Here is a 27,558-nt window from a genome sequence, read left to right as displayed (position 1 = left end):
CGCGTCGCTTGGGATTTGGGGGAGAGGGCGAAAAAAACATATAACAGCGGAAACTGAAAGATATTTAGACCCTTTAGAACGCGTTGTATATATATATGTTTTCGGTACTCAATTTTAAGAATTTCGCGTTCTCGCCTTTTTAAACGTATAATTACGACTGATTGCTGTATAATCTCACTGCCTTCGCAATTTTTATCGTAATTATTATATATAATGATATTATATAGGTTTACTATATATATGTCGTAACGTTGTCCAATAATAAGAGAGCGTAAAATATTTTAATGAGAAACATTTTAATTCGACGCTCGCGACATTTGTGCATTCGAACTGTTGTTACGTTTATGCATTCGAACGGAGACTCTGAAACGCGGAAAAATTCATTCGGATTCTTTCGTAATAGAGACGCGGAAAGTATGTATACATACATACAGTATACATATCTGATAAAACCCGCGCCGAGCTGCTACTGCGGCTCGCTTTGTCGATTTTATGACGCGTGTGGCATACGAACAAGTTTTACCGCACAAAAGCGTCACCGAGGCTTCCGATTCTCGTAAAACTCGGCACGACTATCGTAAAAACGCGATTATTTCGTCTCATTGCTCGAAACTCCGCTACTGAGGGAGAACTATGTCGGCGTACTCGGCTATAATAAACTGCTAAAGTTTCCGTACGCAGGAGGTGTACCTTGCCGGTGATTTTTCCGCAGCGACAGAAGTACAAGCTCGCTCTAATACACACAGACAGTTTCTTCAACTTCTTCGACTTTGTCAAAGTTAATAGAGTAATTTCGCATTTTATATTTTCCCGTCTTCCTATGTTTTACATCTAGCTTTATAAATGCATTTTTTTTATCGTCATTAAATTCGTCTATATTTTTACAGATAACATATAATAAGGTTTTTTTTTTTAACGTTAACTCTGTTCTACAGATCGCAAATCACTCTTGACAAGGCACTCGGAATTACGTTTCGATATCGCAAAATCAAAACGTTCATTCACGAGTTATTAAAGCTCGTAAGTTTCGCGGACGACACTGTCGCGGAGGCGGGAAACTTTGTTACCGTGACCATATATGCTAATTAGTACACGGCGGGATAATTGGCAGGGAGATTCGGGAAGCAAGGTCTATTAGTTGCATTGGTCGGTCGGTGGTGCCGGCAGGAAATTTCTGATTAATTAGTGGAAACTGTATGCGCGAGGACGTGGTTCATTCAGGGCGCTTCTGTATTTCGCAGATAATCGATGTCGCGTCTTGTTGCGCGCGATATAAATTTCATTTTAAAATCGGAAACGCGATCAAAGCACGTAATATGCGATGCATTTGGGATTTGCTATTTAGGGAAGAGCGTCAGAATTATCTCGTAACAATAATACGGACGAAATTTCCGAAAAATCTTTTTTTTTTTTTTTTCCGTTTTTCGAATAATTTGGAGGGGCCCCATCGTTCTATTCTCGTTAAAGATAACGGCGCGACGACGCGGGCCCAATTTGTGAAAAATAATGGTGAAACAGCGTTGCGACCTTCTTTATCTTTCTCGTCCCTTATCCTCGGGGCGCTCTCTTATCCCCTTTGCCTCCCTTTAACGAAGCTCTTGAGTAATGGAGACGTGTCGTGACTCCCGGCAATTAATGCGAGTTGGTTCGTCGAGGCGAGCCCGAGAGAGCGACGGGATTGGTCGGGAGTAATAGACAAAAGGAGAGAGGAGCGTGGCAAAAAGGGTTCCGCGGATAGAAAAAGATTTCCAGCTCGGTAATCGAGACGTCGTGTTTTCGCGTGTCGATTGTCTTGGTAGACACAAGAGTTTTATCAAGCCTTGTATAATATCAGAGAGACCTCGGATCGCGAAAAACTCGACGGTTTTTAAACTCACTTTAGGTTTTTTAGACCCGGCACCTTGGAACCTGTCACAAGGAAATCGAAGGAGGATTGAAGAGAATAATCTGAACGCGATTTTAAGTCACGTCTTTTAAAACGTCACCAACTTACAGAAACTTTTTGACATTTATAATTTGGAATATTTTTTGATTTCTTCAAATAAAATGAAAGATTTTCGTATCAAGATGAGAAAACCATTTAAATTCGCACACCCGACTGCATCTGTCAAATTTGTTAATGCGAAAGGACCATTAGGACATAAAAACGTTTATCGAACGCGTCACACGCATAACGGTATATATGTATATATTACGTATTATTCATACAAATATTTGCATTGGTAAATCCGATATTTTTTATCCGTCAAATAAAAATAGCGATAGGTTAAACGGAGGAGAAACTATTCCGGAATTTTGTATGAAGTGCAGTCGCGACGAGTCGGAAATTAGATTAAATCATACGTCAGGATATATTTTCTATTTTCTCTCTCTCTCTCTCTCTCTCTTTCAGTAACGTTATTTTATCGCATTACGTGCTTTCAAAATATCGCGCGATCTGAGAAAATAATTTTGCAGCGAAATTTGTCGTCTCGAAATAAACCCGCTACATGTATTGTCCTTGTTTTATTTTACGAGATTGTTTGCATTTAATAGATTCAAGAATCATTTTTTGAGGAATAAAAAATCTTTCTTCGTACACTTGTTCGGACACTTCAAAACTAGAGACGATTTGTGAAAATTCAGCTATTGGCGAAGATTTATGTTCTCGTGTTAAAATTACGTGTACAATAAATAAATGCGACATGAATCTTAATTTTATGTTCCACGTCTTAATTCATGTTCACGTTTTAGTCCTCGAGGCATTTTATCTCACGGCATACATCAGCGTTGTTATGCTCCCGATTACATATTCCTTTAAAATCGTGCTTATGTTATTTTTGTTACAGAGAAATAATTAACAGAAAGTTAATTGTTTGTATTTTCATTATTACGCTGCATTTATCATCATGCGCACGCAAATATAATATACAAAGGGAAATAATTATTATTTCAATTTCATATATATACCTACAAATGTATATCTGATATCTTTGCGTACATTATAAAAAGTATTCGGAAATTTGATAGCCAATCGGTCCGATGAAATTAATTTACTACATAATATTATGGCTTTTGGATTATTTGCGCAATTTCCAGATTCCATAATATTTTTACGAGGCTCATTCTTATTTTTCACACTTCGTTATTTTTTACAGCCGCAATTCTCGTTTTGGAAATATTGCTTTTCCTATCCAAAAGTCTAAGTCGTAATTGCACTCTATATCTTCATGTCACAAAGTAGTTGTAATAATCACATTTAATTTTAATCATTACGTAAAATAAAAAGCAAGAAAAAGAGACGAAGAACGCGAGGATTTCACGTTTTTACAAGCCCGCGAGCTTGAATAGGAGATGAACTAAAGAGTAGTACGTCCACTGTAAAATGAAAGTAACGAAATTTAATTAAGGTGAGCTTGCGCGCATTAAAAAGTTTTTCCTGCGCTCCAAACTGCAACTTGAACTTTTCACGGTTGTGCTAATAAAGCGACATTTGATTCGTGTGCTTCTATCTTTCGTTTGCGAAGGCTTGACGGAAGATATCCTAAAAAAACATATGTGTTGGTTCCTTCACTTCGCGCGAGTAAAAATAGAAATTGTTGTCCAAAAATGATGCATAAGTCGTTAATCAAATACACTTGATGAACGAGGACCGTTGCATCACCGTTTGAAATCCATTACATTATGTATTAAGATGTATCGGACATCGGGGAGCGTCCTTAAACTTTTCGCATTTTTTACGATCGCGTGGGTTGTTTTGTTTTTGTCGCTCTTCCCTCCCTTGCTTTTATTCTCATATATATATATATATATATCGTCCCTCGACAAATACGAATATTTATGCGAATGGGTGAACTTTTGTTCAGAATCGGGGGAGGAGATGTGCCTCGTCGTTTATGAGTCAACGATATCGTCACTCAGGCGAGAGCTTTGCGAATTACATTCACGCGTCAAAGAGCTGCGATTAATCTGCATATTATTATGCCAGCTCATCCGTACGAGCGCGCTTTAGTGCTTTATATGAGTTCACCGAGTTAGAACACTTGGAATATATTCTCGTGTAAGTCAGTATAATCTAGGTACGATATAAAAGTAGATCCAAATTTTGCTCCTAAGCATAGGAGCGTGTGTATGAAATTTTATATTCTAAAATATTTTATTAAAATTTGCGGAATCTCTTAAGCATACACACTTCTGTGAAAATTTATATTCTAAAATATTTTAAATTTCGCGGAACCTCCTAAGTAAGCGTACACTTCTCTCTGTGTGAAATTTTATATTCTAAAATATATTTTAATTTTTGACACGAAATTTCTTACGGGATTAAAGAACGAAATATATTTAAATTTGCATCCGCGCATTTCCCCAAGAGTTTCAACAGAGCAGCAGTGATTCATCGATGTTGATGACGCGCGTTCGTTGTATTTTATATTTACTTGTTACGCGACAAAGTGATTCATCCAACGTGAATGGATTCGATCGGATGCGCACGACGATCACATGCAAATTAATATGTCGCGCGACATCTCTTTTTTCCCCCTTTAAAATATTCAATCTAAAACTATTCAACACGCGTAAATTCAATAACGAAGCAGACTTGTGTCGATATATACGTTATTCGGGGGATGATCGCGTTTGCCAACATCATTTCGATGCATCGACGCGACAAAGAGCAGCAATATCATCTCGATGTTCGAGAGAGCGTCATCTCGATGGCAATCAAGACTAACGTGGAGAAGCCAAGAACAACACCTTAGCAGCCATGTTGCAGTCTCCCTTTGACATAACTGGTGCTATTACTACGTGCAAATTACTTCTCGATTCGATTCGATATCGGAGCCATAAAGCGCTCCTGGCTTTCGCCCGATAACGTCTTTGCTATACATACATTGTACATGTGTATGCGCATGTTATACATTCCTAGATACATAATATCGGGTGTTTTGGATCATCGCTAATATTATATCGATGTATTATTAACGTTACATGTTCTTTAATTTAATTTCGACTCGATCTCTCTGACAAAATTCAAGATTCTCGACGAGTGAAATCCTTCTAGTAAATCTCTAATTTCTAGTAAATTATTAGCTCGTAATTTACTTATCATAAAATACTCGAGAGATTAAAAATTAAAGGGTCATGAATAAGAGACTCCGAGACTCTAAATCGATGAAACCGTATATGGACAAAAGCGTTGTCGCTGGTTTCGGGAACGCCCTGCGTATGTTATGTAATACGCTCTGCATATCGAAAACACATAGATGCATTATGGTTGACGCATTATGCAGCTTGGCTCGTTGAGGCAATTCTATTGTAAATTTACCGCGTGCGCATTGAGACGCGCGTCGGGAAGAAGTTGGGCGCCGCAGACGGCGAAAAGGATACCGCGAAGGATCGTAGGAGGGGCTTGTCGCTTGCTTCAGAAAAGCGTGAGTCGGTAAAAGCCCTTATATTGAATACGTGGGTCACATCTCAATATCTCGATGCACTTACTCGCGCCACCGATATTTCGCCTCCGGGAGTTGTCTGAGAAAGGGAGAGAAAGCGAGAGGGTGAGAGCGTGACGTGTTCTGCCAGAGATAAATAACGATGTTTAAAGATTCACGTGGCTCTTAAGATTAATCAGATCAATCATAGTCGTATTTGAAGCCACAATATTTATTCATTCAGCGAATTTAATTATTTGTTTTCTTACATAATTTGACGTAATTATAGTAGCCAGAGAGCCGATAATAAATAGAAGGTAATAACGCGTCGTAAAATGTTTGAATATTTGAATATATTTGCTCTGTTTAGAATATTCCGCTCGGCGGAGCTTTAAATACGGTATTAATTCGAGATACACACGTCCGAGCGGAGCGAGCAATTTCGATCGATTAAATTATTTCGGGTTCGCCGAAATTTCCGGTAATATATAACGGACTATCTGTCACACATTGTGCAGTCCCCGGTATGAAAGAATTTATGGATCTATGGTTTGCGATAACGCGAACGGCCGTTACGTTAAAATATTAAACGTCATCTATTAAACTTTCATAGTTCGCATGATTCTGCGATCGTCGTGTACTTTATCGGCCGTAATTTCTCGCGAACGGCCGGGAAATTTACTTTCACGTGCCACACGTGACTCATCGCCGTGGCATCGTGTCGTCCCCTTATAAACAATTCGGAGGAATGAATTTCGGGCACAACGAGAGTACGAGGGTGAGATTGCCGACTGGCGCCATCGAAACGACCCCTTAAATCCGACCCCATCGTGGGGGATAGCGACTTCCTTTGGATGTTCGTGCGATGGCCATACGCTGCCTGTAACGCCGGAATCGTTCTCGTTATCGATACTCGTCGCTTATCTTATCAGAGTCTGTCGTTTCGCTCATATAATATCTCTCGCCTCGATTCTTAAAAAGAGACAAAACGAGCGAATCTTATTAAAAGAATGAAGTAAAAAAATTAATTCGATTGAAAGAACAAACATTTGCCGACAAGAATAATCCCGGAGAATCGCATAGCCGCACGTGGATGTGATTGGAAGTGTGTAAAAAAATAGGTTTCATTTTTCGATTCATAAATATTTCATATCTCAATGATGAACATTCATCACGGGCCCATCCCCCTGCTGTTAATGTTATTTATGTTACATGAACGGAACGGATGGTTACTTAGCGATATGAAAATTCTCGGATTACCATCGTCGTTGAGTCATCCGAGCCCTACCGTCTCTCTTGCGACTCCGCCGTCTTTGACGATCGATCATCCGTCCCTCGCGCTCGCGAGACGTCTTTCGAGGATCGTAGAGTTGCTTAGAACACGAACGATGCATGAAGATGTCCGTCTATTCATTTTCTCATGACTCGGCAAATCGAATTTTCGATTACGAGCACTCGTTATTTAATATTTAAATTTTCTTGAGCAGCTAACGATGCGTGTCTCTTTGAATAAGGATTTTTATATACTGAAAAATGATTAGATATGACGGTATAAAATATATGAAAAATTCCGAAATTATAAAAAAAAAAGATTGAAAAATATATATTCAGTAATTCGGACAAAATAAGCAATGGGATAAGGATTACCTACTATTATTTCCGTAATTTAATTTCCGCGAGATTGACTAAATCCTTTAAGAAGATTAATTTTCCCATTTAATCGCGAGTATAAATTATCGAAAAATTTATTCGAAATCGTCGAATAACACGATAATTGCCTATGCACCCCCAATATTATACGGCAATATATATCCTCGATGTAGAATTATTGAATGGAACCTCTGGAGAATTTCAACGGATTCGCGAACTATGTCCTTAAGGGGTTTAATCCGGCAATGTGGTAATTAATGGCACGACCGCATCGGAACGGAAGCGCGTACGCAACTCACTGAATAATTGAACGCGCGTCCCGCGACGAATTAAAAATAAGGAAGTGGTTGTTAATCGAGCCGGACATTACCCAGTTGTGTGTTATGCGTTTCCTCGCCGCGCGCGCGTTCGCACGCCGCGGTCCCAGACCTCATTAACAATTAGAATCCGCGGTGATTATGCTCGCGCTAATTGGTAATCAATATTCAATATAACCATTAAAGGCCGGCCCGGCTGAACTGAATATCGATAGCTCCGACCGCCGAATCTGCAGTCGGTTAGTTGCGAGAGAGAGAGAGCGATACGACGGAAGAAGGGAACCGGAATCGTGGGAAGTAACGAAACCACATCCGGTGGCCGAATACTACTACTACGTGACTTGGCGAGGAATTCCATTGGCAAGTTTTCGTGCGGCTTCTCGAGTTAATTTATTGATGCGAACATGTTGAAACTTGTTGAGGGAAACCATTTTTATTTCGTAAAATATGTGTCGTGTATATACATATACATATATATATATATATGCGGATGCAATATATATTAAAATGAATGCCGCGTATAAATGTTCGAATCGTCAGCATTTTATACGACACGTGCAAGATTCTCGAGTTCGCGTAAAATTTCGCGACAGGATTTATGAACTTAATTACGAATTAAAACATTCGTTCGTCGCACTCGGGTCGCTCTTCATGCGGGCTTCTTCCCGGCAACTTTGATTGAGTGAGTTTCCTACAAAGTTGATCTATAACCCGTCTACTTTTTGGACGTTTACGGAACGAGCAGAAGAGGCTCTCGCGAGAGAGAAAGAGATGAGGGGAGAAAGAAAGGAGAGGAGCAGAATATCATCTACCTCGCCTCGTCTCGTGGTCAGGCCTCGATCAATTAAAACTTCAGCGAGTTTGATTTATCGAACGACTTTGATTGCGGCTCCGTTAAAAGAGGGTGTGTGCGCGCGCCACCATAGCAATTCCTTCTTCCGAACTTCTCTGAAACTTCTTAAAATGATCTAGTTGCTGTCTTCTCTCTTCGCTCAATTATATCACGCGCTACTTTTCGTTATTACATCGAAATGTATGCGCAGAAAATGTGTGCGAGTGTAATAATATTAAGTATAAAGTTATAAATGTACACGGAATTTTCTCTTAGGATTTATCCAGAAAATCATGGTAATCATGGAACAATTGGAAGAATTTTATAAGAGTTTCTCTGATTAATATTTACCCTAATAAAAATATTAATAATATCTACCACAATAAGATAAAACATGTTCGATTTATTACGTACATTAATATTAATATTTATAATACTATATTGTCCCACGATTCCATGAATTTTCAGAGTAAATTCTAAGAGAAAAGTTTTGAAAACTTGCGGAGCATCCAAATTGCTATTCGTCGCTTCTCGCGTCTTCCCGGATCGATGAGAGACGTCGATTCGCGCTCTCGAATCAACGAGAGGTCCTTGAATTCCATTCGAATCTCCGGCAAACTAGTTTTGGTCAAAGTAGGTGGTAATTTCACAGTAGCAGCGGCACCGCCACACATCCGATTTACTCTGGTCGAGCGAGCGGTATCCGGGCGCGATCTGCTATTCCCGCGAGGAACTTCGCTCCTCGTTTATCTTCATTATCGTCGTATCTGTCCTCGGTTACGGCAGAAACGCGAGAACCTCTCGCGTCCGCTAAACGCGCCTCCGTTCAACCGGTGTGCCGCACGCGTATATAAACATATGAATATTTATGGAACATTTATCGGTGAGAGAGAGAGAACCGCGAGACCGCGGACGGGTTATCGATTTCGTTTTTTTCGCGATCGCGTTTCGGTTTGATTTCGGTATCACCCGGGATCTCCTAGGCGATACCGAGCTGTACTATCGACGTCGGCGGCGGCTCGCCACATTTCGTACAACGTTTTTCCATTTATCCGCGACGCCGGTGTTTACCATAGCACGACATGCACTACGCACCGGAACTCTATTTTTCCGCCATTTCTCCTTTGACCGGCGATGAGGCGCGTAAACGAACCACCCTCTTCCTCTTCCGCCGCGAGTTTGCGCCTCGCTTTGTTTTTCGCCCGGTCTTTTTCTCTTTCCCTATATACCTACCCTCTCTTTTTTCTCTCTTCGCTTCGCTTTCACTTGCCGAGTTTGTTCTGCCTCTCTCGATACTTTTTTGGAGTACGAGATGTATTTGTTTTTAAATCGAATTATAAAATAAAATTGTTTTTTTTTTTTTACATTTATTCAAATGAAAGAAATTTGAGGACTCTACAATCCGTTATTTTATCTAAAAATTCATAAAGTTTCAACTGCAAAAAAGTATTCCTATGGAGCCTGTCACTTGGAGAATGTGAGACATTTTTAAAATTTTATTTTCTCAATATTTGTAGCGAAAAAAATGTTTCAATACGATTTTTTGAAAGAAAATTGGAAGATGCGTTTCAATTTACACCATTTTGCGTTTGATAGTCGTGATCGACGGGGTGGGGGATAATAAAAAGTGCGGAACTTGGAATTTTCGGCATATTTACGACGGAATTGATTTAGGGAGTCCCTTTTCGAGCTCGGCGCGGTCCATTTAAAAGCCGGACAAATAAACGGAGAAGTTGGTGCACGTAACGACGTCACGAATTCATGAACGGGTCGTGCAATGGGGGAACGCGTTATGGTTCGGAATCTCTCAACAGGATGAAACTCGATTTACTTCGAAACCGACAGGAAGGAATCCTTAGGAACGGTAAACAAGGGACCGAAGCTTGGCATGACAGTTTGCGCTGCGGACAATATTAATCTTCATCATTCTATGGTTTTTGTGATGAATTTATTTACCGCATCGATATATATAATTTTATATAATTTTATACTTATATTAAAATTGAAGATACGAAAATCTCCAAAGCTGGAGATATGAAATATTAAACGAGAATTACAGCAAAGCGTCAAAACGATCGATTTTCGACAATTTTATACAGCTATTATTTAGGTGGAAAAAAAAATTGAATTATTTGAGAGAATTTTTCGCTGTGACAATAGAATATAATACTATTGTAACTATTTAATCCTCTCTGTTATTATATAAACAACATGTAGAGGAAACAGCACATGAGGGGACAAGAGGATAACAAAATAAACTGCGATAAAGCGACGCGCAGAACGCGCAATTTGGCGGTATGTAATTAAACAAAAGCGTCGCTTCAAAAGGCACCCACCAGGGAGACGATTAGGATTTCAATACAACCGCATTTTGCGCAATTCGAGGCGCGTCTGCAAAAAGCGCATTTGCAATCCAAAGAGAGCGGTGTCCGGATTCACATGCGAAATAATTTCGTAAATTGGTACAAGATAATTAGATTAAACGATACGTTCGCGATCCATTAGCTAATTAAATCGCGGAATTACGTTTATGGTAATTAACAATCGCGTAATACAATGCACGGTCGTTTGTCCGCACGACAGAATCGCGCGGCGATAAGGATGACGGTATCGTCATCGATCGCGGAATAATAAACAATTAGCGCGACTCGCGCCGGGCTGATTAATCCCTCTCATCCGTTTCGAGTTTAGATGCGCGTCACCGAGCTGATTTATAGTCGCGTTTTCTGTACACGGAATGGAGAAATAATCCCTTCGCTCTGACCCAATCTTCCGTCTCTCTCCCGCGTTAGACTTTAACGGCGAAAGGGCAAGGGATCTTTCGCTGAAAGGTTTCGCTTTATCCTTTTCAGACGCGCCGTTGCGCAACACTGAGAGACTCTTGTAACAATGCTTTCGCCCTTCTTTCGCCGGAGGAAAACCCTTTTCGTCCGGTCGACACGCACGGACTATTTCCTGCTTCTCCAGAGATGACGCTCTCCGGATGATTTGATAATTCTGTGAAAAGAACAGCACGACGCGACGCGTATAAAAACATGTTTTTTTTTTAATCCGATGCGGAACAGTTATATCTCTTTGAAAGAAAAGCGACGCGATTATGGATTAGCGAAATTAATGGAAACGGAGAAATTTTATATATTTCTCTCTCGCAATTTTCATACGATAAAAATGTATTTTAAAAATACGATTATCAAATACAATCTCGACAGAAACAAAGAAATTCTTTTTTCGTTCGCTCTCTATCTGTTAAAAGTTCCAGTAGTAGTAACCAAAAGCGACATTGTTTTTCTTTTTTAAGGAAGAAGACTATATATTTGCCTTTTTAGAGCAGAATATTTGACTATTACAATGTCTCGATTCGGTCACAATAAGATAAAATCTGAACGAAAGCGTCTCTTTCCGTCGAATTTCGGACACGAAAGGATGATCATCGGCAACGTAGCGTATTACGAAATCTGCTTCCCTTCTCGCTCGCGCGCGAAAGTGCAACGCATCGGAACGGACAAAGCGCACTTTGCCCGATTCGTTTCGCGTCTTCTTTGTACGCGAGCTATCGGCAACGAAGCGTGTCGGAGTGGCTGTTTGTAGCGTCAAAACGTCGGGTGAAATCGACGTTCGGGGGATGTGTTTTTGGACGTCGAGCCGGATCTACTACAGCGGCTTCGCACGAAAATGGTAGTCGCTGGAAAACAACGTCTTCAAGTTCGACACGATTTCGAATTCGCCGTACAACGATTTAAACCTCGGACACGATGATTCTCGCCGTGTTTCACAGATCGACGTTAATGTCGAAATAATGTGTCAAAGTTCTGTGTAAAATTCTTTTACATTTCTCTTGATACCGTTAAGCTCAATTTGGAAACGCTGCACTTTCCATCAGATATAGGATACACATAAAATAACAGAATATTGTAATTTTTTTAAATAAATATATTAAGTGATTTAAGAGAGAAAAACTGTAATGGTGTGAAATGGTATACAAATTATATACTTATATCGGTACTAAATTAATTTAAAAATACATCAGTGTTAAAAAGAATTAGGATACTGATTTAAAAAATGTTTCTGTCACATATATGCAACTCGATTACTTTGTAATCGTGTATTTTTGAAGTGTAATATTCTCCCTTGCGCGATTTGCGTTTACTATATTTAATGGACGTTTCAGTCATTCATTCATCATATCGGTCATAACTTTATCTCGGAATCAACCGGCCCTTTGACATTGCATGACAGGCGGCTATGTAGCCCAGGGGTTGTCAGAGAGTGACCGTGAAGTCCTAAAATTATTAACGAGTTGACGCGAACCCCATTCCGTTCCGAGAATAAATCTGTTGATTTCTGGACGGTATTAGGGTCGGACAGTAAACAAATATAGCACTTATCGATAATTCGTAAAAATCTGCAGACCCCTTCTGGGCCCTCATCAGGGGGAGGTGGTAACTGATTTGAGCATCCCTTATACCCGGCGGCGATTAAACAACTGTCGAAATCCCCGAGCTTCGTTCGAGCCGCATCTGCGCGCCCTTTACATTTCTCGATCGACCTCGTTCGATAAAACCGAGGATAAAACTGTCCTCTCTCTCTTTGCGCCTTGCTGATCGTCGAAAAGAAAAGTCGACACGATAGATTATGATCCGATAACTGCGAGGAAACAGCTTCCGGCAACGGCTGACTCCTCATTTTAACGTCAGACTCAGTTGGTGACTTGAGGCTATTTTACCGATCTAACTTTCAAAGAGAGCGAAAAGATCTCTTTAAAAGTAAGAAAATCGTCAGCAAAATTTCGAAAAGTAATGTAATAATAGTAAAAGAGACGATGTACAAACGTATGATAATCCGATCTTATGAATTGCACACATCGATTTTTCTCGATAAATATTTTTTCTTATAATATTAATATTCGACAAATTGTCGGGATCCCAGGAATAATAAGTTGCAAGGAAAATTTTAACTCTCTGAGTGTTCTAAATATTTTTATATTTTTTAAAATAATAAAAGTCAAATAATTTTGTAAATATTCATCGTCAAAGATTTATTTGAAAAAACTATTGAGTTTTATTTGCATCCTAATAACACATATCAAACGTGGATCAAATAAAATTTTTTACATTTTTTGACAAAAATGCTTCAAAAAAATTATAACTCGGCGTGCAATGTTTTTTATTCATATATATTCAAAACATTTATTTATTATATATATTTTCCTCTTTTTATATACGTGCTTAATAGTATATGAACTAATTCGTATACAACACTGTAAAGTCGTATGAAAAATTTCACAGAAAAATTTATTTTAAAAACCTATTGAGTTTTATTTGCATCCTAATAACACATATCAAATCAAATTTTTCACATTTTGTACGTTATGTTGAGAAAAAAATGCTTCAAAAAAATTATAACTCGGCGCGCAGTATTTCTATACTCTCATATAGGTATATTCCAAATATATATTTTATTTTATGTTTTTTCTCTCTGTTTTTATACGTTAATATTAATTATATTTTTATACGTTAATATTAATTTGTAATAATATTGTTAAGTATGTAAAGAGTATGGAAAATATCACAAAAATAGATGCTTTGAGAAAAATGAACATAACCATCGGAATTAAGCATCGGATAACATATACGTACATACAATATGCATTTAAAATTAACTTGATCCGCGTCATGAAACCGCATGCGAAAAGCGTTCGCGATGCGCGTCGGCACGAAAAAATTTTCTCTCGGAAAAAATGTATAAAATATGTATCACGAGAGAAAGAGATAGAGGAATTTCCTATACACCGCGTTTCAGTGGACATTCATCTGGGCGCGTAACGGCGCTTTGTCGCGCGAAGCGGAATACCCCTTGATAAGGTACTTTGCCGGCGTGTGTTCTCCTTTCGGAAGCCGGCGGCAATTGCCGGCGGCAGGCGCCGGATTTCAAAGGCGAAAAAGCTCGCGCACGCTCGAGATCGAAACCCCCTTTTCCCGTGGAGCATCCGTGTGTGTGTGTCTCCAACTCCGCAAAAACAAACGACGAGACGCGAAAACGAACAACTGCGCCGTTGCATCGCCATCGGTGGTCCCTCCTTTGAAACGCGATATAAAACGCGGAACTACTCTCTCTCCCCCTATATACGTTCTCTTTTCTCGAATCCATATATTTAACTAACGGTCGACGGACTCGCGCCGTAAAGAATAAAAAAAAAAAAAAAAAAAGGGTAGACTTTGCAATCCTGTTCTTGGACGCCGGCAAGCGCAGCGGTATCTCTACCGTGTGTCCTTTCATAATTTTTCTCGGCGCGTGAATCTTCCATACGGGGCCTCCGTCGGCAGACTCTGTGAATTTTCGGTAGTATGCGGAAGAATAAAGAGAGAAAAAGGGAGAAAGATTTAAAGAAGCTCGTATATAAAATTAGCGAATGACGTGTCGCGCGAATATGCAGGAAAGCGAAAAAAATAATAGAATATTCTACTCGAGTAATAATACACAGTTATTTAAAAAGACGATAGCGTAGAATAATTATAATATTTTAATTACGAGAAAGCGCACAAAGCTGAAATAACTACGAATATATGGTGGGAAATATTTTACGGATATTTCATGTACCTAATCTAAAATGAGTAACAGAGAACGACCAGAGAGATAGTTTCCCACCGCATGTTTATGCACGCGAAACTATATTTTCTAATGATAGAGGGGATTAATGTCCTGTCTATTAATTAGTAACTAAGTGTTACGCGGCATATCCATTAGTGATGTAATCATGTTAACTAAAATCGGGGAATCAGGGACCGAGGCGCCGATAGCGTTTAACGTGCGCGGCCGAGATGAATTATCGGACGTCTCTGGTAATTATCAGATAAATATTACACGAGAATGTATCCATTAGCGGCGATCGCGCGCTCTCGCCGGTTAGATGAACCCAGATTTCATAAACCGAACGAACTGGTGCGTGCGCCGATAATACGCACTATAAATAGAGAGACGGAAATCCGTAGCGAATTATCGAATATCGCGAGAGCGATTTACATGTGTTACATATATCCCCGTTCCGTCAGCGCAGATCACGATCATCTGGTGCATTACATTACCTCGTGTGTTACACATCGCGCGCCCGGAAATTCGTAACACGCGAGATCTGTTTTGTTGCCGTCCCTTCTTGCAGGGTGCGTGCCACTACAGTTACCCCAATTACGGTTCTCCGCGATGCTCGTTACCGGACCGCCTGCCCTGCTTGTTTCCGCTGATAGATCCCTGTTGTATTTTCCACGTGATTTTGCCGCGTGTAGAGCGCCGAGGCACGAACCGGTCGCGACCGTCTGTGTCCGAGCTCTACTTTTCGCCGACACACTTGGAGAGAGAGCGAGAGAGAGAGAGAGAGAGAAAATTCGCGCAAACTCGACCCGCGAATCTTGTTTAGAACCGCACACGCGGTGCAATCTAGATTTCGCGCGGCCTGCACGATATCCAGCAATTCCCCTCGTTCTGCGGGCTTTACAACACAATAAGATGATTACGTGATCGACACATTCGGCCCTTTCATCGCATTCTCTCTGTGTCCCTTTCGCAGATTTTATTCTACGTTGAACAAGAAGACCGCGAGTGGATGCGCCGACATCGGCGGGAATGCTGGCGAAAGGACAGGAGACGCGGAAACGTAATAAAGCCGATATAGTCTAAGGACGGCGAGGACAGATTGGGAAGTAACTGAACGACCGAAAGCGAAGTCGAAAGAGAAATGGACAAGGGTGTGGACGACAGCGCGTGGGAGGACAGAGGCGGCAAATTGAAGCTCGGGTAAGTGGAAAGCCAATTTGAAGTTTCTTGTTGTGGAAATAAGATCATGGAAAATTATTGGGTGTCGTAACGGGGTCTCCGCGACACGTTCCCATAACACGTGAGGTTCTCTCGCGGACGGATAGAATCTTCCTCTCGCGGGGGAAAATTGGAAACCGCTTTGTCGGCGTATTACGGGAATCCGGTCGAGATGCAGGCGGAGAGAGAGAGAGAGAGAGAGAGAGATTTTCAGCATCGATGTGTCAACAGCAGCGCGACGCCGATACGTTTTCGACTTTCACGCGAGTCGACGAGGCGGAAAGTCCATAACGGATCGTCGCAAATTCGAAAGATAATTTATGCGCAAAGTCGCGTAAACGTGGATTTGTATATATCATTTCCCAAGTAGATTATCCCATTTTGCATCAGAGACATGCGGGTAATATTCGGTAGAAAGAGGATGAGATTTTTGAGTATCGCGTGTATAACGCGTATTATGGAATCTGACCGCGCAAAATGCAGCGCGATTCGGCTCTATCCGCACGTTTTTAATTAAAACGCCAGGTTTAATGAAGAATTTCGATAGATGCATGCGAACGATTATATTCCGTCCATTTTCCGTGTCCGCGGACAAATGATCGGCTTGCGCATTTACACAGCGCGGGATATGCGTTTTGCAATCGTCGTGTGGCGGGGCTTTTAATTTATTTCTCCCCCTCCTATTCACCCCTCAACCCACCCTTTCGCCACCCCGTTAGTGCGCCGCGACGAAATTAAATTTAGGCGTTTGTTTATACGCTCGCAGCGTACTGTGCGCGCGACGAGATTATCGGCTAGCAACGTTGGTCCTATCGAAAATGTCCGACCGCGAAAATGAAAGCGGACGTGTCGCGCTTTCAGACATTTTGCAAATTTGCGGCCGCGCGCGCGTTCAATTAAATTAACAAATTGCATTCGGCCGCGCCCGACGATTATCCACCCCTTCGTGTCGCAACGTTTGCGGAAGTGGCCCCCTACGAAAATAATAATCGAAGGGGGAATACCTTTTCTTCCTCTCTTTCGCGATCTCCTTCGACGATCAATTTGTGCCACCCCGGCGACATTAACAATGTCAACATCTTGATTCACACTCTCGAAGAATAATATTGTCCCGCAATTACTTTCCGTCCCGGACGGAAAATAGCTGAATCGTACAGCCGGTTTCTAAGTGTTTGTACACGCGGGGCAATAAATTTCTGTTCTCGCGAGGAGCAGGAAGGAATGCGAGGAACAGCAAAAATACTCTTAAAAATCATTTCAGTTATATTCTCGCGATAGACAAAAGCGATGTAACGATGTGCAAATATTATTACGAATATTCGTGTGTATTATTCTGAAAATCCGCAAACTTGCGCCTCGCTATCTGTCGGCGTTACGTAACATTGTTAGAGACCTCGAAGAGAAGAGAGAGTTATATATATCATCTTCCCGGAATTCGCCAAGAGGTCTGCCCTCTTAATCGTTCCGAAGACAAGAAGCCACTCGACGACGACGACGGTCCATCGACGATCGTATATATATATATCGAATTAGGTCATATCTTATATATGCGCGCCCTTGTGTTTGTACTTGGGCAAAAGCACACAACCCGCCCTGTATATACCTGTATGCCAACGTGAAAGTCCATCGTTTCGGTCCTACGTTCGTTACCGACCCGAGCGCCATAGTTGAACTTAACTTCGCTCACGGGATGTTTGCCGGTTAATTCTCCGAGTCGTATTACATGTACAGCGGAGCTAACGTGGAAAACTGGAACTGGGATCCTCGTATGTGCTTGTCTATTTCTTGTTGTGTACCGTTGGCTTGTTCTTTTCAACATTTTATTCTAATATTCTGTGAAATGATATTCGTATACGTTGGAATAATTTTCAATATATATGTATACACGTACAGGTAAAACTAAAAGGATTTTCGACAGATTCATTAACTATATAATAAGTTTGACAACTTTATACGTATATGTCGCAATTATCATAGTGAGCTCTCTCGGATCGCATGACGGGTTTTTAGTTAACGTCGTTGCAACAGTAGAATGGCTTCCGTGTAGACTGCCGGGAGGGCCATAATAGACTGTAATTGCCCCTAATGAAATATAATCATTGTTTCCACGCTGCTAGCAGCATTCTATATTAAAGCGATCCCGAAACTTTGTTTTTGAGTTATTTATGAGATTAACGTGTAATGAAATATAGTCTCGTTTATGGCAAATATGCCCGTCGACGCTAAGGGATATATACAGCGGAAGTTTATACTCGTATAAATTCCAGCCCCGACCGAATTAATTACTACTTCGAATCGAAAGTATCGCGAGGCCATTGAGTGCGGAAAATCGCGCGCGCGATAAATAACGCGCGGATCGATACGTGAGAATTTATCAGTTTTCCATCTTTTTTTCTTTCTTTTTTTTTTTTTTTCATTCGTTCGATTCCACACACGAACGGCGGCCTCTCATCGGGGAAAACGCCTGACAAATTTATCTGCCACTACTGCCGCTCTAAAGGACAGCCGTACGTGTACCACGTACAGCATCTATCGATCCTGCCGAGTACGCGAGGACACGTTTCTGCTTTCGGGTATAGTATCGAACGGAAGTAACGCGCTCGCGTAATCGCGAACCGTGAACGGCCCGGATTCGAAAAATCGACCGGCTATATATAAATGTTAATTCGCGGGAGTGAATAAGGTACGGATAAAATAGTGTAGGTAAAGTCGGAAACAAAAATTAAAATCTTAATCTTCCACATTTTTTTCTCGTCGTCTAACATATCGCCGGATATATCTCAAGATCGAGGCGGATAAGACTGGGAATGTAAGATCGGCTTAATCCCCGAATTATGCGATTCTTAATCGAATCATCCGTTCTACGAGCACGTATGATTAATCTTCTCGAAGATTCATATCTGTTTAATTATCCTTTACAACCGCACCGTCTACGTAATTATTACGGCAAGAGTTCGCGTTTATTTAATTATCAGTCAGCGTGTCAATCAATTTTGCTGCCCGACACGCGTTCGACACGATTTTCAACGATGCTGTGTCGTTCGTGTCTAGGATCGCGAATATGTCAAGGACGAGAGGAATTCCATTTATCTTGATAAATCTTGCACGAATTTACGTAGTATCGTTCTGTCAATTTTCGTTTCTTTCGAGAGAAAGAAAGAGAGAAGTCGAAAAGACACACGACTGGAGGGTACGAGTCTATTATTATTCACAATAACAGTCGCGAGTTGGCAGATCTCGGGGAGACTTTTCGGTTTTTATATAAGATGAGAGCTCTCTTCTCGCGAGAAACCGCGAGAAATCGAGAAACGTTGGATCGTGATTTTCGCGATTAATACGACCGGAATGTAAACGCAAGTGAGGAATTTCACTCGCCCGAGTGTCCTTTGATCATTTGGTAACTACGGTTAACTCGGAATAATGAAACCGGCGCTTTACGCTCACTTCGGTTCGCCTTAATTAGTGCTGTAATTAAATGGAAGTTTAAGCAGCGCGAATGGAGTTCGCCCCCGTGGAAATCTTCGACGTATACTCAACCCCGGATTGCTTCTTACACACGCGGCTTCAGTAGATATTCCCCGATTCTCTTGTATTAAATGCCGCGTAGTTTCGAATACCTACCGATTGCAATATCTTGCTTACACAATCACGTAGATATTTTTATTTTCATTCATTCTTTTCCGAATATCTTACTATTTGCTCGCGGTCTCTCGATTCCATCAATTTTGACACTTCTTCCTCTTGCAAAAATTTATCTAAATAAAAAATGTAATTCATTATTCTGTCGAGTTGCTTGTAAGATTTTAATAATCGTTTGAAATAATCACCTAGTGCAAAGTTGAGAACGGAGAGAGATTTAAATGTTAATTCGAGAGATCTCGCAAGTCGAAAGTTTAACTTTCCAAAATAGATTCTCGTCGATTCCTTCCAACGTTTCTACCTTGCATCGTGCTAAAATGTAGATAAGAGATCGTGAATATGTATATATATCACGCATGGGTAAATACGAATAATATCTGCGGGTATACATATAGGGATATATATACGATGAGCCCTGCAATGGGTGCGCATATCCAGCCTTTGTTATTCTCTCGTTTCTCTCGCTCATAAAGTCAACATTATATACGCGCTGTAATGTTGATTGCCCGCATATACACTCCTCGCATTGAAACATATACCACCCGGTGCACTTCTCTCGCCCACGCGTTGACGAGGAGAGATAGCCTCTGGAAACGAACAAATGCTCCCCCACGTTTCCTTGTGTTCACATCCTCGGTTTTGCTCGTGGTCCAAGTTCTTCCCAGATCGAACGCAGAGGCCAACGTGTCGGTTGGCGCGATAACTGGACAGTGTCGCGAATGGAAGTAGCTCGTTAATGGCGAAAGTTCCGACGAGCGGATCGATATCGTCCGAGAAAACAACCAGAACGTGACGGAGGTGAACGTGACGCGAGGGTGGAAGACGTCGAAGAGGGTCGCAACCCGAGCAGCGTCTCCCCGTAATGCCTTTTTGATATTCTACGAGTGGCTACGTGCGATCGTTGGTTCATCGATCGATAAACGTCATCGGATGCGCGAGAAAGCGTAGCGTCCCGGAAAAAACGCGCGGAAGTCGATCGAAAGTTTTACAGTATTATTTATAATTCGATGCGAGCATTCTCTTCTATAGAATTTGCAAATAAAGAGACGCGAGAAAATAAGAAAGTGAATAATATATTTATATTCCCGAATATCGTAGCGCTCCGTCTGCGAAACTAGATTTTGCGAAACACATATAATTATAATTATAGGATCCACCTTATTACATATAGAAATGATAAGAGAGTACTCATTTTAATATTTAATCCGACGGGGGCGAAATGATTTTCATTTTCCGCGTGCTCCATTTTTACGTCTCTCCCTCGGATAATTTCATTATCGGTCGCAGTAATGAAAGAGTCGAATGAGAAAACGTAGAAACGCGAGAGCTGGTCGGAGGTATAAATTTCAAGCTCGGGGTACTTTCCTCGTTGTGTTCTTATCCGACTCCCCGCGGAAGAGCCGTAACGGTAGAAAGAACGTGAAGAAAAGTTTTCTGATGCGCGTGTAGATTGCTCGCGTATTAGGTTGCCCATACGTCGCGGGTGAAAGGGAGAGAAAGAAGCATGCTCGGAGGAGCATCGTCGAGCGAGTGGAACATCGTGACGAGGAGAGCCTCGTGCACGTAACGCCCTTTTGATATTCTCCTTACGAGCGTCTACGTGATCGCTCGTGATCGAAGGCTGACGCGAAACTGCGCGCGCTACCATCCTCCGAGCCATTACATCTCTCACTACTCGTGAGGGAGAGAGGAAAAGATCTCCCGGGAGGCTCCGCTACTGTGTGCTGCTGCTCGATTTCCACCATCGTCTCGCGAAACGATCCTGGTCTCCGCCACCCGCGGTTCCCCACGACTCTCCGGAACGACGACGATCCTGAAACTATCCCCAATGTGCGTTCTCCTTCTCTCTCTCGCTCTCTTTCTCTTACCGAGCAAATGGCCCCGCCAAAGTACCCCCGGTCTTGCTGAGAATTACCGCCTCGGGAGAGAACAGTTACGGTCTCGGGCTTCGATCCGTTGATAATTCCACTAATCGTGAATGAGCGCGCGGACCCTGTGGAAACTGCCGCGTAAAATTGCAACGGAGAATCGCACCGCGAAGACGCGCGTATAACCCGGAGCCTCCGGATCTAGATCCCGTGATACGGATCCCTTCCTCTACCTCGTAAAATCCTTATATACTCGGATCTCGGGGATCCTTCAATCTTTATATGCTGGGATAACCGACGTTCCAGAGGTCTCAGCTCCTTGTCTCTCCTTCCTCGAAGAAGTCTCGAAATCCTAGGATTTCTCGCTCCTCGAAGCGCCTCTTTCATGTAAATCGGCGAGAGTAAACGACGCGCGTGCGTGGGATTTTCGAGGGGCCGGTTTTTTTATCTTGCGTAATTTTATTTTTCGATTAAAAAAAAGATGAAAAAAATTGATGCCACGTGCGTCAATCGCAACTCTCAAGAGGAGCGCTTTTCAGACGTGACTTCGCGCTGCAACATACAGCCTGCGTGCAACTGCTAATTGTAGCCCGGCCGAATACCTATTATTCCGGTAAGTGGTGCGCCAGGGAACTTTCAGCATTAACAATCCACCGATGCGAAGCGGCGGGATCGCAGTTACTGCATTTCAATGCATCGGTTTCGACGTCACGGTTTCCGCAATCGAAAAACTTTGCCATTAGCAAAATCGATCCGCAGCCGCTTCGACTGTAGCCAGGTTACCCCACAATTGTTAGAGGACCAATTGTAAGTAACAATACTACGGAGGAATCGTGAACTATAAACGCGTATATCCAGGGGGATTTAGCAAATACGAGAACTAATCCAGTAGTGCGGACGATATCTAATCTTTGTGAGAAGGTAGCTCCACATTTTTTTAATTTCTTCATAATTAATAGAACTTAATAAGAGTCTTTAAATAAAAATGTTTTTGTAATTTTTGTATCGCAAAGTCGGCATCTCACATCTTCGAATCTCTTTTTCTATAATATATATCAAACACTTTATGGGAGACCCAAAACTTCTATTATTTATATCGAAATTTTGAAAGTAAGATGCTTATCACAGAAATTGATATGTATAGAAAATGCAGAATATTAAAATTAAAAGACTAAAAAATTATATATACTTTCGAGGGAAATCAATATTTCTCGTTATGTAATTTAACATAAGTATCCGGGAAACTTTGTGTATTGAGAATAATATTTAAATAGGATGTAAATGGGGACGCTCTTAAATCAGCAAATACAAGTTTACAAATAGCCGTACGATCTTAAATAACGGCGGCAAATTTTCAATTTTCCGGGAAAAATGCGCGAAATGATCGCATTTCACGAGCGTTTGACTAGCCAGGCGCGTGGACGGCGGGTTATATTTCATCGGTGCGTACTGCAAACGTGATTGGAGATGAATAAAAAATGGCAGGCATTCGCGCGAGCGTGAATGACAGTGCTAGCTCGGCACTGTATATTTTTGCAAAAAAATGCGCGATGTTATGTATTCCGGATAATCGCTATCGTTTTTATCGAATTAGTTGCGCAAGTTCGTATTTCATGCAACGCGCGTCCAAGCGCGCTTTTTCCACCATTTTTTTACCGCCAATTTTTTTTACGGACTTTTAACATTTGTTTATTTGAAACTGCCGTGATACATTGCGTCCCGGCACGTGACAATATTGAGAGATTATCTACTACGTATTTATCATTCAATGAAGAACTCGACATCATTTTTGTAATTCAATTGTCTTATCGGTCAACTTTTTTAAGTTTAATTGAAAAAAAATTACGCGTCTTTTATCTTGCTATATTAATCAAGTTTTTAATCAAGTGTTTAAACTCCCACACATAATTTCTCGACGTTAACATATGAATGTATATTTTTCAGCTAATAAATTTAATATTGCGAGATTTATTAGAAGACAAAAATATATGTGCAATCATATATAATTCTGTGACAAAAATGTTAATTAAAATCTGGAGCAAACTCATCGTTTGAACATAGTGCATGCTCGGTGCACTTGCGTGGCAAACATTCCTCATATTTCGTCTAGGACACAGTCTTAAATAATGATGCGATGTTTCAGACATTCGCAACGTTGTATCTTAGACGTTGAAAAATCTTGCGAAATAATCTCGCAGCACGCTTGGAACTATCGGGAAGCATCAAGGAGTAGTAGATCGTATTTCATCACACGCAACAAACGTATTTAACGTGACAAATTGCCGCTATCGTATAACCCCCGTTGATCAATGTTTTTTCATGCGCGACGAACCATACGTAATGAATTAGGTGCACTACTCGTATTTTATTACCAAAGTGGTCGAATAAATCGAATAGGATAAATAAAAGATCACGCGAGAGTGAAAAAAACTGGACGATTAATGAAAAAAGGCGCTTTTATACAAATTTTTAAATTTACTCCGAAATATGTCGTTTTTTGACGAAGTGAATAAAAAAAGCGAACGTACATATTTACATTTACGTCGAAAGGGTATTGTACCGTGATCAATAAAAATATGCCAATTAATAAAGAGTACTGCGTTAACAGTTATGATATATTCTGCGATAAACAACCATTTAGCACGAGTATATAGACGAGTACAGTGGACACGATCAACAGAGTGTAATATGCAAATATATTTAACCTCGGTCAATGGACGGCCGCTTTGCAGAACGATCGGTTACCTCATAGTCACGCGTACGTAATAGTTGTAATAAACTCTATGCTCTTTGTCAGCAAATAATTTCTTACACTTATTAAAATGCATTTTTAAACATATACATATATATAGTTTTCTAATGTAGAAAAATTTTTTAAAAGTATCACCGTATATACCTTTAGAATTTTTAAAAAACTTTCTTAAGAGTCTAGATTCTGAAAAAAAGTTCCTGTGGATTTGAAAATCTCTGTATAAATTTTGAAGACAGAAAAATTCGAAGCATATGGTATCGTTTTCCAAGAACGAGAGATCGTTCGACTCACCCGCGCGATACGAAAATTGTATGTGCAACTTCCGCCTCTGGCGTCGTTCAGTAACATCGTTGGCAAGTGCACACCGGCGCCAAATGCGAGCTTCGATAAATCGCGCGACCCGTTTACCGCAAAAAAGACCGGGGCAAATTTCGCGAGGAAAGACGCGGCCGTTCCGCGTCGCCAGCTTGTAAACTCGTTTACGTATACGCACGCGAGCATTGTTGTTTTTATCGCGTGGCTCGTATCACGGATGAATTGCGACACGCTCGTAATCGTATATCGTGTCCAACAATAGCGTTTTCCCCTTCCGGGATTAGGAAAATTATAAAGTCCCATCGTCGTTGAACTAGCGCGGGATATCTGCCTCATTCCGAAGTGGCCAACGGAAACAATTATCTTTCGTCATATACTTTTGATTTTAACTTAACTTATTCGTTAACATTATTTACTGTAATCTTGTTTTCGATACTTTCATTTCGATGAAGCAATTTTATTGTTATATAGATTTTTACAATTATCGCAAATGCAATTCGTCGTGCATTCTTAAGAGGATATCCGCGGTGATCCGATTATTATTTATTCCGTTGCATAATTATCTTTTTTTTTTCGAAATTAAATTTGTAAAATCGCTCAGATATATTCTCGCACGGACGAATTATTTTTATTTCGACGTGAAACGTATCTCTTTTATGATACAGAGTCGCGCAAAATATTCAACGGCGCTCGATTCGCTGCTCTTTGTTTCTACGAAGCAGAGGAACCAAAATTTCCGACGTAATGATTAATTGTGCTCGAAGTCAGAGTGTAATCGCATTAATCTTGAATCTCGGCGAATTTCGGAATCGCGCAGATGGGCTGGATCGAACATTCGCCCACCTGTAGAGTCGTTTTTGCGCGATAGTCGCGAGTTTCTTACGCGTTTCATCGCGACTCACGTACGAATTTGCAGCGACGGTAACGGATGTTTTTACGATGACACTTTGCACCAACCGCTGTGATCAGACTCGCATTATGCGCCGGACTGCTTAAAATGGATCGTCACCGGTGAATCCACCGGCTTGCGAACTTTAAATGCATGACGTCGTTTGCATGATGAGCAGCGAAAGAAAGGTACGTTCTTTCGTCCTATAAAACGAAACTGTTCCGTATAATGTGTCAATTTGTTCCCGTAAATAAATGTCAAAGAGATCACAGAGAGGAGCGAATTATATTAAGAAGCGAGAGATTCAAAGAAATATCGCAAAAATAAATATTCGAAATTCAAGATCTTCTCATTGAAGAAACCGGCAAGAAAGTTTTCTCCCAAAGGTAGAGAATCGCAAAACACGCACATATATGCATATATATTCACATACTGCGCGTGCGCTCTTGGCAAACACACGCCGGGTTTTCGTAATCCGCTTCCGCGAGCGTTTATCACGGCGACACGGGGGTTTTCGTGGGGATTAATACGATTTCGTAGTAATTGGAAGCGCAAGCGTGCCGGACGGAATTACATTCCTGCCTCTGCCTAGAGAGAGAGAGAGAGAGAGACCGCGTTCGCGATATGAAAACACACGGGCCAACCCAAAGGCGCGAAACCGTGAGAGTTCACGGGATCTCGTATAAATAGTATCGCGAATGCAGCGCGTTAATTATCGGAGAGGATAAGCCACTGTGTTTCGCATGGAGAATGGAGTTTGCCGTCGTCGCCGAGTATAAATCGAGCGTCGGCGAATCCGAGAGGGAGAGAATCAAAGATCTTTACCCCCGATAGCTCGCGGATGGTGAACAATCGGCGAATAATTATACACTGTATGCATGTCGTCTGCACAAAAGATTTGCACACGCGAGTAATCTGAATCGAAGAAAATATTGTTAAAATCTTGACTTTTTTTTTAAAGGACAATATGTAACGACACCGTGAATGTAATCATATTTGGCAGTGATCTGTGAGGCAATTTTCTTCGATGTCTCGAGGGAGATTTTTATCGCCTTATCTGACAATTATCTAGATGTATATTGCACGATATAGCGCTTTATATTCTCCTTTATATCTTCCTGAAAGATTGACGTTCGTATTACGCAAAATACCATGTCGATGAATCTTCTTAAAAGTGTAAAGACGAGAGATGGTAAAAGCGGAGGGGGATGAAGGAGGGCAAAAATTGAATCACTTACCGTCCGCTATTAGTCACCGCTAACTCAACCATCGCGCGGCGGTTTAATATACCGGACGAAGGATGGGCGAGGTGATGGAAAAGAGGGAGGAGGTGGCAAACAAATTAATATCTCGTCCGCGACGCTATATACCTGTCTTGTCTTTTCCACAACGGTATGATCGCAATCTCCCGATATTCTCTCCACTTTTCGCCGTCTCCCTTCGTCCTGTATCGTCCTCGTTGCTTCGAATAATTTGCTTAAGACACCTGTCAACTTTCCTCGCCAATCCCGAAACACGTCTCCCTTTGACACATTTTATTTTTCGTGTTATCCAACGAACCGAGAAAACGAGCTTTTGACATAGAAACGCATAGAATATCTTAGACACAATTTTCTTAACTTGACGTTGTTTTCATCGATTCGAGGAATTACGCGTTTAAGGGTCAAACGTCGAAAGGGCATTTTTCCCCGCTTAAATTCATTCGTCGTAGCTTATAGTAGAAATCGTCGGGCCCATTAATACCAAAGGACGACAATCACGGTTCACTTCCTACCGTATGAAACGTCGTTCTACCCGTCCGAGCGCTCGATCGCTTGTCTCGCTCTCATCAATTATTCCGGCCGATGAATTTTACGCTCGTTAAACCGACACCCCACGGACGGTGTTCGAGCGCCATTAAAAAGTTCACACTGTCGACGGCGTCCCGTGGAGCGATCACTTATCGACACTTATGTCGACATCGTTCCCCACTCTGTTCGAGAAGCGCAGCTCGTTTCTCGGATTTAAGGCGACGCGACGTTTCGCAAACGCGAAACGAAGTTAACCGAAAGAGTAGTGTTGAACGATCGCGGAACTTTGTCGTAG

At 41.3% G+C, this 27,558-nt stretch overlaps 2 protein-coding genes across 5 annotated transcripts in view; one reads left to right on the top strand and one right to left on the bottom strand.

The window, feature by feature from the left end:
* LOC114928490 (PHD finger protein 14) overlaps positions 1-27,558 on the top strand; it is a 240,613-nt gene that overhangs the window by 44,270 nt on the left and 168,785 nt on the right. The window contains exon 2 of the mRNA XM_085480074.1: positions 15,766-15,992. The gene's annotated coding sequence lies outside the window, so the exon portion shown is untranslated. The remainder of the gene's footprint in view (positions 1-15,765; positions 15,993-27,558) is intronic.
* Positions 1-27,558, bottom strand: part of Fas1 (fasciclin 1 Fas1 domain-containing) — a 224,566-nt gene that overhangs the window by 89,810 nt on the left and 107,198 nt on the right. The gene's annotated exons all lie outside the window — the stretch shown is intronic.

The sequence above is a fragment of the Nylanderia fulva genome, unplaced genomic scaffold, assembly GCF_048542155.1.
Source record: "Nylanderia fulva isolate GAGA-0341 unplaced genomic scaffold, ASM4854215v1 Scaffold1, whole genome shotgun sequence".
Classification (NCBI taxonomy): Eukaryota; Metazoa; Arthropoda; class Insecta; order Hymenoptera; family Formicidae; genus Nylanderia; species Nylanderia fulva.
The sequence above is the reverse complement of the archived record's forward strand: the minus strand, read 5'-3'. Positions and strand labels throughout refer to the sequence as shown.